The sequence below is a fragment of the Agelaius tricolor genome, unplaced genomic scaffold, assembly GCF_023055355.1.
Source record: "Agelaius tricolor isolate 1412-34295 unplaced genomic scaffold, bAgeTri1.0.p SCAF_5, whole genome shotgun sequence".
In the NCBI taxonomy this organism is placed as follows: Eukaryota; Metazoa; Chordata; class Aves; order Passeriformes; family Icteridae; genus Agelaius; species Agelaius tricolor.
The window spans coordinates 31,865,576-31,881,013 of NW_027269265.1; the positions used below are offsets into that span (position 1 = coordinate 31,865,576).

The 15,438-nt window shown below is 34.6% G+C and overlaps 2 protein-coding genes across 2 annotated transcripts in view; one reads left to right on the forward strand and one right to left on the reverse strand.

Annotated features, from left to right (window-relative positions):
• Window positions 1–15,438, reverse strand: part of AVEN (apoptosis and caspase activation inhibitor) — an 85,633-nt gene that overhangs the window by 36,697 nt on the left and 33,498 nt on the right. The gene's annotated exons all lie outside the window — the stretch shown is intronic.
• Window positions 10,441–15,438, forward strand: part of CHRM5 (cholinergic receptor muscarinic 5) — a 48,064-nt gene continuing 43,066 nt past the window's right edge. The window contains exon 1 of the mRNA XM_071427039.1: window positions 10,441–11,228. The gene's annotated coding sequence lies outside the window, so the exon portion shown is untranslated. The remainder of the gene's footprint in view (window positions 11,229–15,438) is intronic.

Consider the following 15,438-nt stretch of genomic DNA (forward strand, 5'->3'; position numbering starts at 1 on the left):
TGGGAAATGAGAGAATCATTAACCAACATAAGATAGAATACTAATAAATAAGAGAACTATGCAACTTGTAGCCAATGAAAACTAATTCACTAGTTTGCTAAAATGTACAAATAATAAAAATTTTTGATAGTTGATTATTGGCTGTCTGCACATAAGTAACAAATATGATTTTTGCAGACAACACCCTTCCCACTCCCCACTCCCTGCAGGGGAAAGGGAAAAAATGGTCCCTGATAACTACCCCCAAAAAACTGAATTCAAATTGTAGAAAACAGGTGACACAGAAGATATGCTATTCCTCAAGAGGCAGATGAAAAAAATCTTCTACAAAGACAAAGGACAGAATAACAAAGCTTCCCTCTGCATACACAACCTATTCCATCTGAGGGTAGATTTCATGGAACACTGCTCCATACAAATACCCAAGAGGAAGCAAAGCCTGACTTTTCTGAAGATACTCAAAGTTTCTGGATGAACAAAACTACAGCTTAACTTCCAGTTTCTTCCCATCACACAAGTGGTCATGTCTCTGTAAGAGATATTTTAACTGCATAGATGCATTATTTTGCAAGCATTTAATTTTAATGTTTGTCTCTATTTTGAAGTGGCAATTAACAAGACAGGCTTTACCAAAAAGCAGTTCTCTGAAGTATACCAGAGTCAAATGTAGAAGTTGTATGCATTAAGCACAACAATGGGAATGGGCAATTCTGTTCACTGGTGATGCAGACATCTGCTCATGTGAGATACATGTTGTCCTGCAGGTACCACAGCTGCAAGATAGTGCCTGTGGCTTCCTCTGTGCTTCTGCACAGCCCTGCCAGCTCTTGATGGCCAGGCCTCTCTGGTCTGCAAATCCTTCCTCTTCTACCCAAGCACACTTTCCGCGTGGGCTGACAGAAGGGTACTGAGACAGGAGTCTTTTGCTGCCATTATGCAGGATGCCTGCAGTGTGGCAGGAGACCATTTGACAAATCACAGAGGCATGAGTCTTGTGCTCCCCTCTGAGACTTGATGTCTGTGTGACTGGAAAAAAAGACAGAGATTCCTTAACAATAAGGCTGAGATAAGGCATAAAGCATGATACCCATAATCCAGCTGACAAATGCATTCATACATTGAGTCACTCAAAAAAGCACATAATGAAAAAGCAAACTATATATTTTCATAACCCCCAGCTGAATGGAAATGGAAAATAATTGCATTAAAGTACTATTTAAATAACTAGATAATTGTTCAAAGTTATTGGGTCTTTCCAACTGCACATTCCTAATCCAGATGGAGAAAGAAGCATTCGACACTAAGGTGTAAGGGTACACTTTTTGACCTGTAGTTTCAGTGACAAAACCAGAATTGCATGCCCAAATAGGTGTTTGAAGGTGCTATCTGCATTACTCCAGCAGTACTCAGGAAGAGGCTAATTCTCTCCTAGGACATCTTTACTTCACAAACTTTCAAAAATGCAACTCAGCATGCAAACAGGTAAGTATTGCATTACATTTAGATTAGTTTATCCTGCAAATACAGCATCCTTGAAACTGTAAAAGAAACATGAGGTATCAAAATACAATCTTTCTCAAAATTCTAAAATAATTTTTAAATGAAAGAGAGTTAAGTGGAATCTCTTACAAATAATTATAAAGGTGTTCTACTGAGGTTTTTTTCCCCAGTTGCCAATGCTGCAGCAATAAATCCTCAGGACAGAAAAAAGCCCTCAACCAAACACCAAAACAAAACAGAACATCCTCCTTCTGAGACACAATTCCAGTCCTGGCTCCACAAGTGGGCAGAGATAAACTTCAGCTCCCAGGATTCTTTAATTGAATAGCGAAGTGCTGACTAAAATGCAAAAGAACGAATTTCAACAAAGAATGCCCCTACATCTATAAAAAACATCAAGATAAAGTACTTATGATGGAGAGACATTTGTAAGTTTCTCATCTTTCCTGATTTTTCTGCCTTTCAGTGTGCACTCTCAGTGGTAACTTATTCACTGATGCTCCCCTTCCAAAAGAGAGCTGGATTCCTTTATGCTTTAGACTTCCTTATCTATTATTAGAACTAGCTTTTAAGTAGCCTGTGACAGTGAATTCATTATTTCATTAATTCTTAGTTCTGGCAAAGGTTCCAGTAGGTGCTTTTAAGCTAGTAAAATGATAGGATTAAAATGCATAAACCATAAAAGGTTACTTAATAGACTGGACAGAAACAGAGAATTTGGAAAAGCAAACTAAATTCCAGTATCTTTAATATAATGAATTCATTACTTAATGGGCTAGATTTTAAACTGTAGCACTGCAGTAGTCCTTAATCGTCTCCTAATTGTTAGGCAAGTTAGATTATATTTTTTATGTAGAGAATTCACTTGAAAAAAGCCTATAAAATGACTCTTTAGAAAAATCTGCATACAATCTGAAAGCAGGAAAAAAGGACTTCCTTTTCCTGAATAATACGTGTATGAAAGCAGAGATACAGCAGGAAGATTATTGAGGTTTTCCACCTCTCCTGGAAGACTTCTGTAGATCATTCCTCTCTTACTAGGAAACCAGCAAATTTTGTGTCTTTTGTGGGACGGCTCTGCCCTTCTGTAGAATACAAACATCAAGCTCATTTGCCACATCACAGGACCGAGAATGAACCACAAAAGATCATTATGAAACCACCTGAATTACAGACATGTGTTCTTCAGACACATGACTATCTGCTGGGTGACATCTACACACATGGCTCACAAACAACATTAATTAACCTAGGAAAAAGCCTACAGGAAACTAATAACTTTTCAGATAAATCTGAAACTTAAAATTTGAACCTTAGCTCAACTGGAGGCTGATCAACAGAATTTCAGTGAAATTAACTTTTATCTATTAGAAAAAAAAGGACACAAAATTTTACATTAGTGAAAGTCCAAAAAGCTTTTTCCATTTCAGTAATTTTGCAACCATATAATAATTTTTAAGGGAAATGTTTTCAAAATTATATAAGACATGAAGTAAGAAGAAAGGGGACCTATTGCTGATTGCTTTCTGGAAACAAGCTGTACCTAGGCATTTATAGATAATAGCTTATACAATTTGCAAACCATGGGCTTTTAAAAAAATGCAAACTCTGATCTGCACTTCCATTTAAATCTTCCCTTCATAAATGTATACTTCCCCTACCTAATCTCTAATATATTGAAGATCAACATAGTACATGTCTTGGAAAAAAGAAAAGCTTTTGCAACAACTTATCCCAACAACCCAGACTATATTAATACTATTAGATTTATGCTGCTGTTCTGAGATGCAACTGACATCAAACCTTATCTTTTACCCCAATTGTCACTGAAAAAGAGGGAGATCTTTCAGAGGATTTCTAGCAAAACCTTTTAACTAAGCTAAGTTGAATGGCTCCAGAGAACTGCCTTACAGATTTCAAAGTAAATGTAGACAGACTACAGTTTACCCAAAGCCTGCAACATTAAAGAACTCCTTTCCATGATTCCCCTCATCTGAAGTGTACTATTGAAGAACAGCACCAAGCTAATATCAAGACAGGATTCTGTTCAGATATTTACTCCTAAGAAGAGTTGCAGAGATGAGACGGAGTAACTTCTCACAGCTATGAAGTCTACAAAGGATGCAAAATTTTCCATTAATTTTTACTTATTACGGAAAAGACAAAATCTTTTACAATGAGAATCACAACAAGACACAAAACCTAGAAAGCAACCAACCCTTCATGCTTAAATTAATCCTCCAGGTCTAATAAACCTCAGAAAAATCAAAGCTCCATGAATTCAGGGAATGGAGAAAGTAACAAAATATGACAGAAGTACAAATGCAGACTTTTGTAAAACCTAGAAAAAGAAATGCTATTTGCAAACACTGTAAGTATGCAGCACTTTCAAAATAATTTCTTTATAGAGCAGTTAAGTGGGTTTTCTTGCAACATTTATAGCGTTTTGACTGTTAAGTCTTATACTCAGTTGGGAAAAAGCTCTCAAAAGCAATTTTCTGGATATGATTTTAAAGCCATGCTATAGAAAACAGTTAACAATTAAACCAATTCTGGCAGAGAAGTGGAAAACACTTAAAGAAGTGAAGCAATAAAAGGGCAATGAATTCTCTGGACATAGGATATCCAGGCTGAATATTTCTGAATCAAAGAGGAAGTCTGTGCTGAAGGCATCAATGAGCGTCTAGAAAACTATTTATATTCTCAATTGAGAAGTACCTACAACCTTTCCTTAGAATAAGATAAACAAAAACCTTCTAACTAGGATGATTAAATTAGATATATTTTCCTTTAAAAGCAAAAATCAAAGAAATTTATCTTTGAAATGAACAGCTGTGATCACTACAGACCATTGAAATCTAATTAGTCTTTCTTTTAAAGTTACACCTTGTTACAGAAGTTTTACAAACATCAACCAAGGTGATACAAATGTCTAAATAGCTGCCACTATATTTTATTACAATGAAGTAGAACTGTAGATTAACTAAAGGAAATAAAAACATGCTTCAAATTTAAGCAATTTTATGTAAGTGAAGACTTCGAAGTAAATTTAAACCAATTTGGGATTAAAAAACAGTATGAAAGTTTTGGGGCTTTTTTTATAATATACTGTTATACTGTCTCCTACAGCAAAAGCACATAATTTTGTTTTAGGGGCAAGTGTCTTGCAATACATTTGGCAATAAATAGGCAAAAAAAAAAAAAACAAAGAAAAATCCCATGAATCCTCACAAGTATATAATTCATAATTATTCAGGGCAGCAAGTTTGTGCTGTGAGTGCCTTGCAAATTTGCCTGAAATAAATGTGTTTAAATAAAACCCCCAGAATCTATTTGGGTGAAATCCTGTCTTTAAAAGATCCCCTTATCATAGGCTTAGTGAAATCACTCAAGGAGTTACAGAACACCTTCAGCAAATTATGAAACTGCTTTGACATGTTTCCCAGGTTAAACAATTTCCAGATTTCAGAAAGTTGTATTGTAGTTACGCACAATTCCATGCTAAAACTGTATAAGAGGAAGTGCATCTACAATGAATAACTGATTTTTTTCAATACCAGAAACAGACTCACCCTCTACTTCCTGCCTTGCAAAAACCATCCACCACTTATTGCTAGTCTTTATTTAACATAAAAATAATTATAAAAGTATTGAAGATGTCCAACACTTATTTCTTAATGAGACATGAAATTCTGTTATTAAAAAGGTTATCATTTTCCTGCTTCCCAGAAAAGCGCCATGTTCACACTAACCTTTTAACTAACAGGAACAGATGGGTCTAACTGGATACAGGCGTGATGGGGCATTGTGGCAGAGCAAAAGAACATGTTGATTCTCATACCTCTGGCAGATGGGAACCAGTCAAAATTAATTTTAGACTAAAAATGTTTTGCTGCTTCTCAGTAAAAAAAAAAAAGAAAATAAAAAACCCACTTGGAACAATATGCTATTTTATACATATCATCAGGGCTCAGACAACAGCAGCTTTCACAAAGTTGGTACCATACATTAAAACCAATTACATAGACTTACTGTATGCCATTTTTAAGTCTGTGAATAAATTAGAAATTCCTGAAAACAGTAGCTTATAATGGAAGTGCTGACACAACCTTAACTACAGCAGTAAATGTGCTGCTATTATGAAGTTGTTATGGCAACTAGAAAGATCAAACTGAGAGAGAAAGGAAGAATATGCATAAGCAAAACTTCAAAATCTTTGACGTGGTCCCCCACAAACTCTTTCAGATTTTGTGACCACGGTGTTATTGCTCCTTACCTTTATAAAAAACAAAACAAAACAAAGCAAAACAAACAAACAACCCAAAAAACCTGCAAAACTTGCCTTTAACACAGGTGAGCAGTAGGGTTGCCAAAATAGTGTAAAATCCAAAACAAATCCAAGGTCATAATCCATTTTGCTCATGAACAGTCTAAAAAAATAGAGTCAATTGAAAGATATCTGGCCAGCATCTGGTAAGCACATATTCATCAGATAACACAAATTAACAAACAACAATTATGCAAAACTGTTCAGTCTTCAAAACAGTTCCATAATTTGTCACCAATCTGAATAGTTTAGTAACAGCAACCTGCTGTAATTTGGATGAATCAAACAGACAGCACATTCACAAATACTGATCCATTAATTAAAGTGTGATTAAAAATATAATTGAAGCTCATATATTTGTGAAACAATCATTACTTACCCTTTCTAATACTGTGTTAAACAAAAGCAGAAATTGTTGGCTGTTTCTAATATTGAAATAATGGGGGGGAAAAAATACCAAGGCAGTAAAATTTTAATACACAAAAATCTCAAAGTATGATTTCTAAAACAAATTCATTAGAATCTGTGTCAGCACCCCAGTTACCTTTCTCAAAAAAAAAAAAAAAAAAAAAATAGTTTAACTACAAGTCTCATTCTTGCAAAATTTCACTGAAAAAAATTTCCAACAAAATGTTAGTAGCAACCAACAGCAATAGAATTAATGTTAAATTATCATTAATAGGAGTAGCAGTATACATTTTTATTACACCATTCTGTCCAAAGTCATCTACTAGCAACACTTTGACTTGAAAAGTAGAACATAAACTATTTCTCTGTCTTTTCAAAGAATTTCATATTAAAGCCACTTTGTCTCGAGTCTAGCTTTACTGCCGTAACTAAAATCTAGGAAACACAAAAGCCCTCAGATGTCTGACATGATAAGAGTTGTGCTAAGTACTTTTACTCACTCATTTCCTAGGTAACAAAAATGCCTTTTCTTCTAAGCTATCTCATTCCATTTCTCTTTTGAGCTTGTTGATCTGTATAATTTTCCAGACTATGGGAAATACTCATTTAATGACAAGATAATCAATTTTAAGAAATGGCTAAGTATCTACTTTCACTGAGAGCTAGCAGATATTGCTGTTAAATTAAAAATAATTTTAAGATTCAGGTTGACATGTTCTTAAGTCAAAAATTATTCAGTATTAATTATCCAACTGATTTCAAAATTTTAAAACTTTGAATACTGTTTTTTATTTTCAGACACAATGTATTCTATATTAAACATTGAAAAATACAGTTTTGCAGATGAACTTCATTTAGCTGGAAGGTAATCAAATGTCCCATTGACAAAAGAGAATTATTTAATCTGCATTAATCAATAATTATTGATATAAGATCACAACAAATACACACAAACACACACACACTCCAAAAAAAAAAAAGGGATAAAAGAAGGCAAAAGAGTGTTTTGTTCATAAAGGCAAGAAATACTTCTAGGCAACAAAAGCAGAAATAATGATGACATTTTCTTCAGAACATTAGTTCTTCAGCAATTTAAAAATTCCGATAAATACACCACTTTTCTCTGAAAAGCAACCACTAGTTATCAACTTGCTTGAAGCAGATAATCTTACAGCTCTCTAAAAGCTGAATGACAAAATTCAGAAAAAGGGTAAAAATAGGATTTCCATGTGCATAGCTGTTTGTTAGATAAAAGGTAAATACTTGATAAAATTCTCAAAAAGAAGAATGTTTATAAGTGTTCTCTTAACTTTATGTCTTCTTTTAGGGTTTTTTCAAATTAATTTGCAATAAATTTACAACATTAGTGATTATCATGCATTTTATACCTTGTTAAAATTGTTCATTAAGATACAGCTTTACTGATCACTCAGTCTTATTAGAAAAATGTTTTTTCCAATATATTTGATGAATTACTTTCATACAGTGGGGGTAATATTTGGCCTTTAGGATTTGAAGAATCCATAATTATTAATCGTGAATGGACTAACACAGACAATACATGGCTTAATACTATTTGCAAAGCTACCAGTTTTGCTACTGTAAATATTAAGTATCACTGTGAGATTGCAATGAAATTTCAGTGAGCTTTCAAATCAAATGCTCATGCACTTAAAATGCAAAATGTTTTTAAGAAAGAATTCTGCTCACTTCTTACACAACTTTTAAAAAGCACTCTTCTTAAAGCAGGTAAGTGCATTATTCACCCTAGATCAAATTTACAGGTGCAGAGTTTCAACCTATTTTTAACTAAAGCTACATAGTAGCTTTTTGTGCATAAGACCACTCAAAAAATAGGAACTGAAACAGAAGTCTGTCCAAGTACAGAACTTTTGCCTCACTACAAAGTTAACTTTTCAGCTGTCACAAAGTTATGCAGAAGACAACACGTCCCTGATCCAAATGAAACAAAGTAGAGGGATGTAGCCAGTGCCCTGTGATTCCTTACTAGAGGCTATAGGTGTGAGAACTTCATGTCAACTGATGTTATTCATGGACACGGAATCCCTCATCAGGTCACCCTGTGAGTCCAAGATAACCCAGCTCTGCCAGGAAGTAGTCCCCTAGTGCAGCACTGGCTGTCACACAGTAGATATCCAGTCACAAGATGGATGGAGGCCCTTTGGAGTGCTCAGTGGGGATGCTTGAAGCTTTTGCTACTTCAGTCATACCAGCAACATTCTCCACCACAGATGTTACACATCCACTTTAGTCATGCAGCTTATATATAACTTATTCCTGTTGCAGATTGACCAAAAAGAAAAGATTTTTAGAACACCATGCTAAAAATACAATTCTTTGTGCTATATTCAAGATTGAAAATTTTAACCACCTTCATCTTCAGTGTTTGAATTCATAACACCAATCATGTGTCATCCCAGACTAAAGTTGCACACCAAGATGTCAGATTTATTGTCATGCCCTAAATGTTAACATGCTGCTTTATCCAAGTTATCCTCATCCTCATCTCCAGGTGTCAGACAGCAGAATACTTCTGATACTAACACACACATAGCTCAGTTTACCTTGTCCTGAAGAGGGGAAAAACATGGGAGATATATATATATGTATAAAATCTTTTGTTCTTCAGGGGATAATCACAGGGGATATTTGAGTCCTCTGTTTTGGGATTTGCAAAGGGGGAAGCAGACGAGGCTATTGTTTGTCTCCCAGAAGATTATCTGAGAATATAGGTTGTGCCTTGTCAGATTTCAATTACTTGCAAGGTTTTCACAAGAATCAACACTTTTATGAAATACAGTAATAAATTTAGGACACTTTCAGTTCAGCTTGGGCACCAACTCCATGCACAGACTGTATATGTGAAGACAGAAATAATGAGAGAGAAAGTGTTAATATTATTTCAGAAAGTATGCCTCATTCCAGTACTTTCAGCATGGACTTTATATCATCTACTCATTGTATCCTTGGCAACTCGACTTGTTATCTAAAGAGACAAAATTGACAACTTAGATTTAAAGTTACAGCCATCATATATTTCTAGGCTTGGATTTGGTCTGGAGCTAGATAGAATACAAGCTAGAGACCAAAAATATTCCAAAAGTTATTTGATGTGATATAAGGGCATAATAGTGCTCATGATTTTTGACTGGATAAACTAGAAGAAGCTTTATCCAGATGCTCTCCATCATCCCATAATAAGGAAGATGAAGATAAGTTTTCCTCTTCAGCAATGAGAGAAGTTCCTCATACTTAGAGTAAACATGTACAAACCAGCAGAAGCAGCCCTTTCTCCCAACACCTTTTTGGTGGGTATACATTTCACCCTGGTTTTAAAGGAGTCATCATCTTATCTCTTCTTCACTTCAAGGTACAGAAAGCAAAAAAAGAAATAAATTTATTGTAAATATTTTCTTGTTAATAAATTTAAAAAGAAAAGTTACACTAAAGATTCTGGGAGGAAAAAAAAACTCTCTATTTTGAGGAAAAGTTCTAAACATTGCATTATTTTCCCCACAATCATCATACGTTGCCCTTAACAACATTGATACTGTGAATGAAGATTTTATCCATCATACTTTATATTTATGAAGACTTATCCTACACTGAAGTGAGTTCTTCAAAATATATTAATTTTTTCCATATTAGCCTTGAGAGAGCAGTTCCTCAACATTAAATCACAGAATTTAAATTTCAAAATTAATTAGAAATGGATTTGTGAGTGTCTATAATACAAAGTGTGTGATGAGTTTGAGCATAATCTTCATACAGAGAATCCTTTAAAAAGCATTTTTTTTAAATGTTAAAGTTTCCTTTTGCAGAGGAAAAAAAAAGAAATGTGTGGGTTTAATCTATAAATTAAATTATAAATGAAAACCTACAAAACAACAGCCAGGCTCCCCAAATGAAAGGCTATGTGAAGCAAAACACAAACCATGATTTTTAAAGCAGATCCGTTAGAACATCTTTTTTATAAAAAGCAAGCTTTGAATAGACCTTAACCTGACTGGAGTTTTTAACCCTATGAATGACATCCACCCTGTCAAAACAGCTCTGGTCTGTTTTACCTGATCATATCCCAAAACAGCAGGTTTTTTCCTGGTTTGTTTCTTAATGACAAGCTGTTAAAACACAGAGAACCTATCAAACCTAGTATTATCCTCTGCTGCTTTTTTCTTCTAGTACACACTGCCGTCCATCAGAAGAAATAATTAATGGTTCTATTATGCATGAACGTGTCATCCTGTCAATTCAGTGACTGGTTTGAATAGCTCATATCTGCCACTCATTGATGCCATGCGTGCTTACTGTCCTGAGAGATGACAAAACACTACACCCTTTAGGATTTTCCCCCCCCCTCTCTAAAGCAGCATTTCACATCTGTGTCTGACAGAAGCATGAGGAGCTGAGAGAGGCAGACCTTCATCATCCTTCACAGAATTATGTTGCATGGATTAAGTTAAGATCTTGATGTCTACTGATCCTGCATATTTCCTACAAAAATCTAAAATGTGAAGCCTACCAAAATGTGAAGGGAAATAACTTTTCAGTGTTTGAATAGCACCAGAAAACAGATGGAATTTACTGCATAGCAAATACTTAAATTATTTTTTAGATGGGTGCTGAATACTTGAGTTGACTGGGGTCGGTGCATTTGCCTTTTTTTAATATGTTTTTTGGTTGGGAGGGAAAGATGCAAAGTTCACAGGTCCTTTTTGTTACCTGAGCAGGGCAGAATTAACAAAAATCCTGAATGTAGAGGAACTCAGATACTGAAGATACCTGGAAATAAACTGGAAACAACCAATACCACAAGAGCAAAGCAGCAGTGAACAAGAAGACGCTGTGAAAAAGAAATCACAAGACGAGAGTGCACAATGCATTTCAAATAGAAAAAAGCTTCCTATCTGCTGAGTGAGTCTCAGTATATTCTGACAGAGCACAGACAAAGCTTCAATCAAGTATCTCCTAGGTAAGTTTTTATTTCATATTTGATTGCTTATCACATCAACATATACTTTAATGTATTAAAAATAACTCAAGTAATTTCAAATTCTTTATACTAACACTGAAGTTTAAATTTTTCGATGTCAGATGTTTGATGTTCTTAGATTTCCTATACTGTAAAAATAACATCTCTCTTTTGATGCTAAGGTTTTTCAAAGGAAAAACTCTTAAATGATCTCTTGACTTATACCAGAGTGAAATATTTCCTAAGATTTAAACCTTCAAAATATTTTAATACATATTTCCATGCATGGCTGTTTAAGAAATTTTTTTTTTAAAAGCCATGTTTCTGTTAATAGTACCACGAAACATTTACTACACTTCATTATCTATTTAATCTGGCAAAGCAAACAACATTTTGCACCACAGCAGCAGATGTAAGAGGATATCTTTTATTACAGAATAATAAACCTCTGTTTATATAAAAGAATATTAAATACAGCTAGAAGTGTTGATCAGTTATTTATGAAAGGTAAACCTACATCACAGTGAGGAAACAGCACCATGTTAATGCACCCCAAGGTACTGTGTACAGAGTGTCAATAAGAAGACTGGACATCCATCCCCAAGTTAAACTATAAAAAAGAAGGTGCAGGTCATCTCATTTTTTTCCCTCATTTACAGCATTCATGTGAATCACATAGACATGAATTCTACATGAAAATAGCATGCAGAACATTTCAGAATGAGATTCTACCATCTATTAGGGCTTGAAAAATGAACACTATACCTTTTAATCAAAAAATTACACTTAGAAGTCATAGAGAAAGACACATTTGCTCAGATACAAAAACCTCCCCCAACTCTTGAAATTCAAAAAGCATTAAGAATTTTACATCATTGAACATACCATTTATATTATCACACTGGTCAATTCTGTAAACAATAGCAGCTTTGAAAAACTACATCTTTGCTACTACTGTCTTTTATTGTTTTCGCACAGTTTTTTCTATTTATTAAGATGCAATATTTCTTCTAGCATTGTTTTAAGTACCTCTTCTACTTCTCTCTGTATCACTTCCCTTGTTTCTATTTAGGACATCTGATTATATGATATTCTTATTTAATACAACCGTCAGTTCTTTCTGGGTTTTTTTCTTATGTTTTGCTAACTTACTAAAACAATATCTCTCTTGCTTGATGGTTGCTAAAGGCAGACTAATTTGCCATTCACAAATACCCATTATGAACCCTTCATTTATGTACAAAGAATTCTAGCAAGTGCTAAAAACTGAACTTACTTGCCAAAGACTGGTAGAATAGTATGAGACTAAAAAACTCAAGTTGATATGAGACAAGGCTCATCGTAGTATGAGGAGGCAACAACATACTCCCAAAATAATGACAGATATGTGAAACAACTTCTGCAAGAAAGAGGTCACCTCATGCATATTAATGTGGTGTACTTTATATATCTGAAACTTGTTCTACTAGTCACACTTTTCACTGTCATGGCAGGGGGGAAAACCCATTTGTCTAAACATACTTAAGTCTTCTGCTTAATACAGGCAAAGACATTTCTATTATTCTAACCCTTTCCCATTTTCCCATTTGCTGTATTTAATGAGAACTTGATGGAATTTTTGCTAGTGCACCCATAACTCAGCCATTTTGTTGTTGACAGGTTCCAGCACTCTCTGTATTTCCCCAGTTTCTGTCCTTTTTCTCTCAATTATTTTTTCCCATGTCTCACTTCACATATCACCCTGATCCAGTAAGAATTCCTCCTGCCTCCTCACAGCTCCTATACAACATGCACTGATAATTTGTCTCACATCCAACACACCAGGAAAAAAAATCATAAGTGAGGAAGCAGGTTCTGTACAATATAAACTAAAATAATATGGCTGTAAGTTTCAATAGAACCAGCTCACAATTTCCATAACTTGAACCATCAAAGCCTACTATAAGTCAATAATATTTGCAACAAGCAGCAAATGCAATACAGCTTCTGTCAGCTGACTTCAGAAGACAGCTTTGTATCTGCTAGATGTGGTTCAGAGTTGGATATTAAAAAAGAGAGAAAAATAAGAACTGGAATTCAGCCCTTTTTTTCACAAAGTACTGTTGTCACACTACAAGTTTGTTAATTTGAATGTTTTCTGAGTTTTTCCTTCTCTTTTGTAAAAGATACTGCTTATCATGGCTTAAAAATAAAACAAAACAAACACCCCCCTCCCAAAAAAAAACCAACACTCCAAACTGTAAATATGCCAGCTAACCAACATCCTTATTTAAAAAAAAATCAGGTGATTATTCAAAGATCTCAAAAGGCTTACTCAAAAGTTTGTATTTTAGAAACTTCTGAACTGAGAACTGCACTTAAGGCTTTGTGACTTAAGAACTGCATTAACTCTATTGTAAATATGAGAGGGCTAAGAACAAGTGGAAAGCTTACTTGTAGGAAGAAAACTGGATACAACTAATATTTTTTTCAATATGTAATATTTTTAAAAGGTGGATTTTTTTCAGATGTATTCACTAATATTTTTAAGTCATCAAGACAAATGCTATTTTTAAGTATTATTTCTCTCACTTATCCTCAAAGTATTTGGATGTATTAACTAAATGAACAGTTTATTATTAGTTCCAAAACCTAACCCTCCCATGAAGCCAGAAATAAATATCAAAGAATCACAGAATATGCTGAGTTGGACAAGGATCACTGAGTCCAACTACTTCCCCTGTACAGGACCATTCCCAAGAATCACACCGGGTGCCCAAGAGTGACAAAGTACTTTCCAAAATATATAATTATGTAAAATAATATCACCTGAAGGCAGTAAGTCAATATTTATTTTTCCACCTTTATCATAATCAGTTGTTAAGGATCACTAAGCATCTGACAAGGATATCTTTTCATTTCCACTCTGTATTGAGTTGCTTGTATATATGAAATGAATAAACCACATCACAAAATAACAACAGGCAATTGCCCAAAGAGAGCACATCTGCTTAGCAAATGGCACATGTGGTCCATACATGTGGGACCCCCTTCCCAATTAATTCAACAAGTAACAAATACTAAAGTGGTAAGGTATGGTTTAATAAGTCTTTTTAAAATCGTGTGAATTAGGCACAAACCAAAAGTGCCAAATGCCTGTTCTGGGCAGTTATCAGCTAAAAGAAATCCACAAATAGGAGCTCAGACTTGGAGGTAGGTGTATTGCTGAGCTGTTGGCCTGTCTTCTGCATTCACTTTCATGTCTATCAAGACCACTATATTATAGGTAAAACATAAGGTACATTTACACTTCCATCCTCTTATTAAAGAACTTATACAAGCTAATAGAAAGTAAGGAGTGAAATCCAGAATTTATGATCCTATAGTTAAATCACTGATGCAGTAAGTTTATTTCACCTGGAGTTACAAAGGAACACAAAATTCACCACGGCCATCTACATCTCTCTCAAGCCCTTCATTAAATAATCCTCTGACTCCAAAAATTACTGTAATGAGAAAAAAGGCACTAAAACACTTCAAAACATTTGCACTATAAATATACGAGGGTAGTATTATCCAGTACTGCCAACCAGGTGGAAAGAGCTATATTTCAAAAAGCCAACCTGACTGATATTGGTTACATTAATATATATCTATTTTTTCATCTACATTCATTTTTTTCATATATATTCATATATAGAGAGTTGATGGTTTTGGGTTTTTTGTTGTTGTTGTGCAGTTTTTATTGTTGTTTGTTTGTTCGGGTTTTTTATTGTTTTTTGGGGGTTTTTTTTGGTTGGTTGGGGGATGTTTTTTTGGGGGTTGTTCGTTTGTTTGGGGTTTTTTAATAAATAAGCAGAGCCAATTCACACAAAACCAGTATATGACTAGAGGTGACAATGCACAGAGCAGACATTCAGGCCTCTATAAGTACTAACTCTGATTTAAAACAGAAGCACGAGGGCCTACATACATTTATATACTGGCATATATATATATTTTTATATTTTTCACAAACATTTTAAACTGGCAGATATAAACTTCTTTGGGAAGGATCTGATATAGAGCAGCATCTGCATAAAAGGAAGCTTTGTTACAGCAGATGCAACTGTATGTTCCTGGCAACTCAACCTGCAGCCCAACAGCCTCGACAGACATCTGCTCAGCTCATTCCTCTTTGTTTGTGATACCTGGTCCTGGACCAACTTTTAGGTCCTGCAAGGGCTGCCTC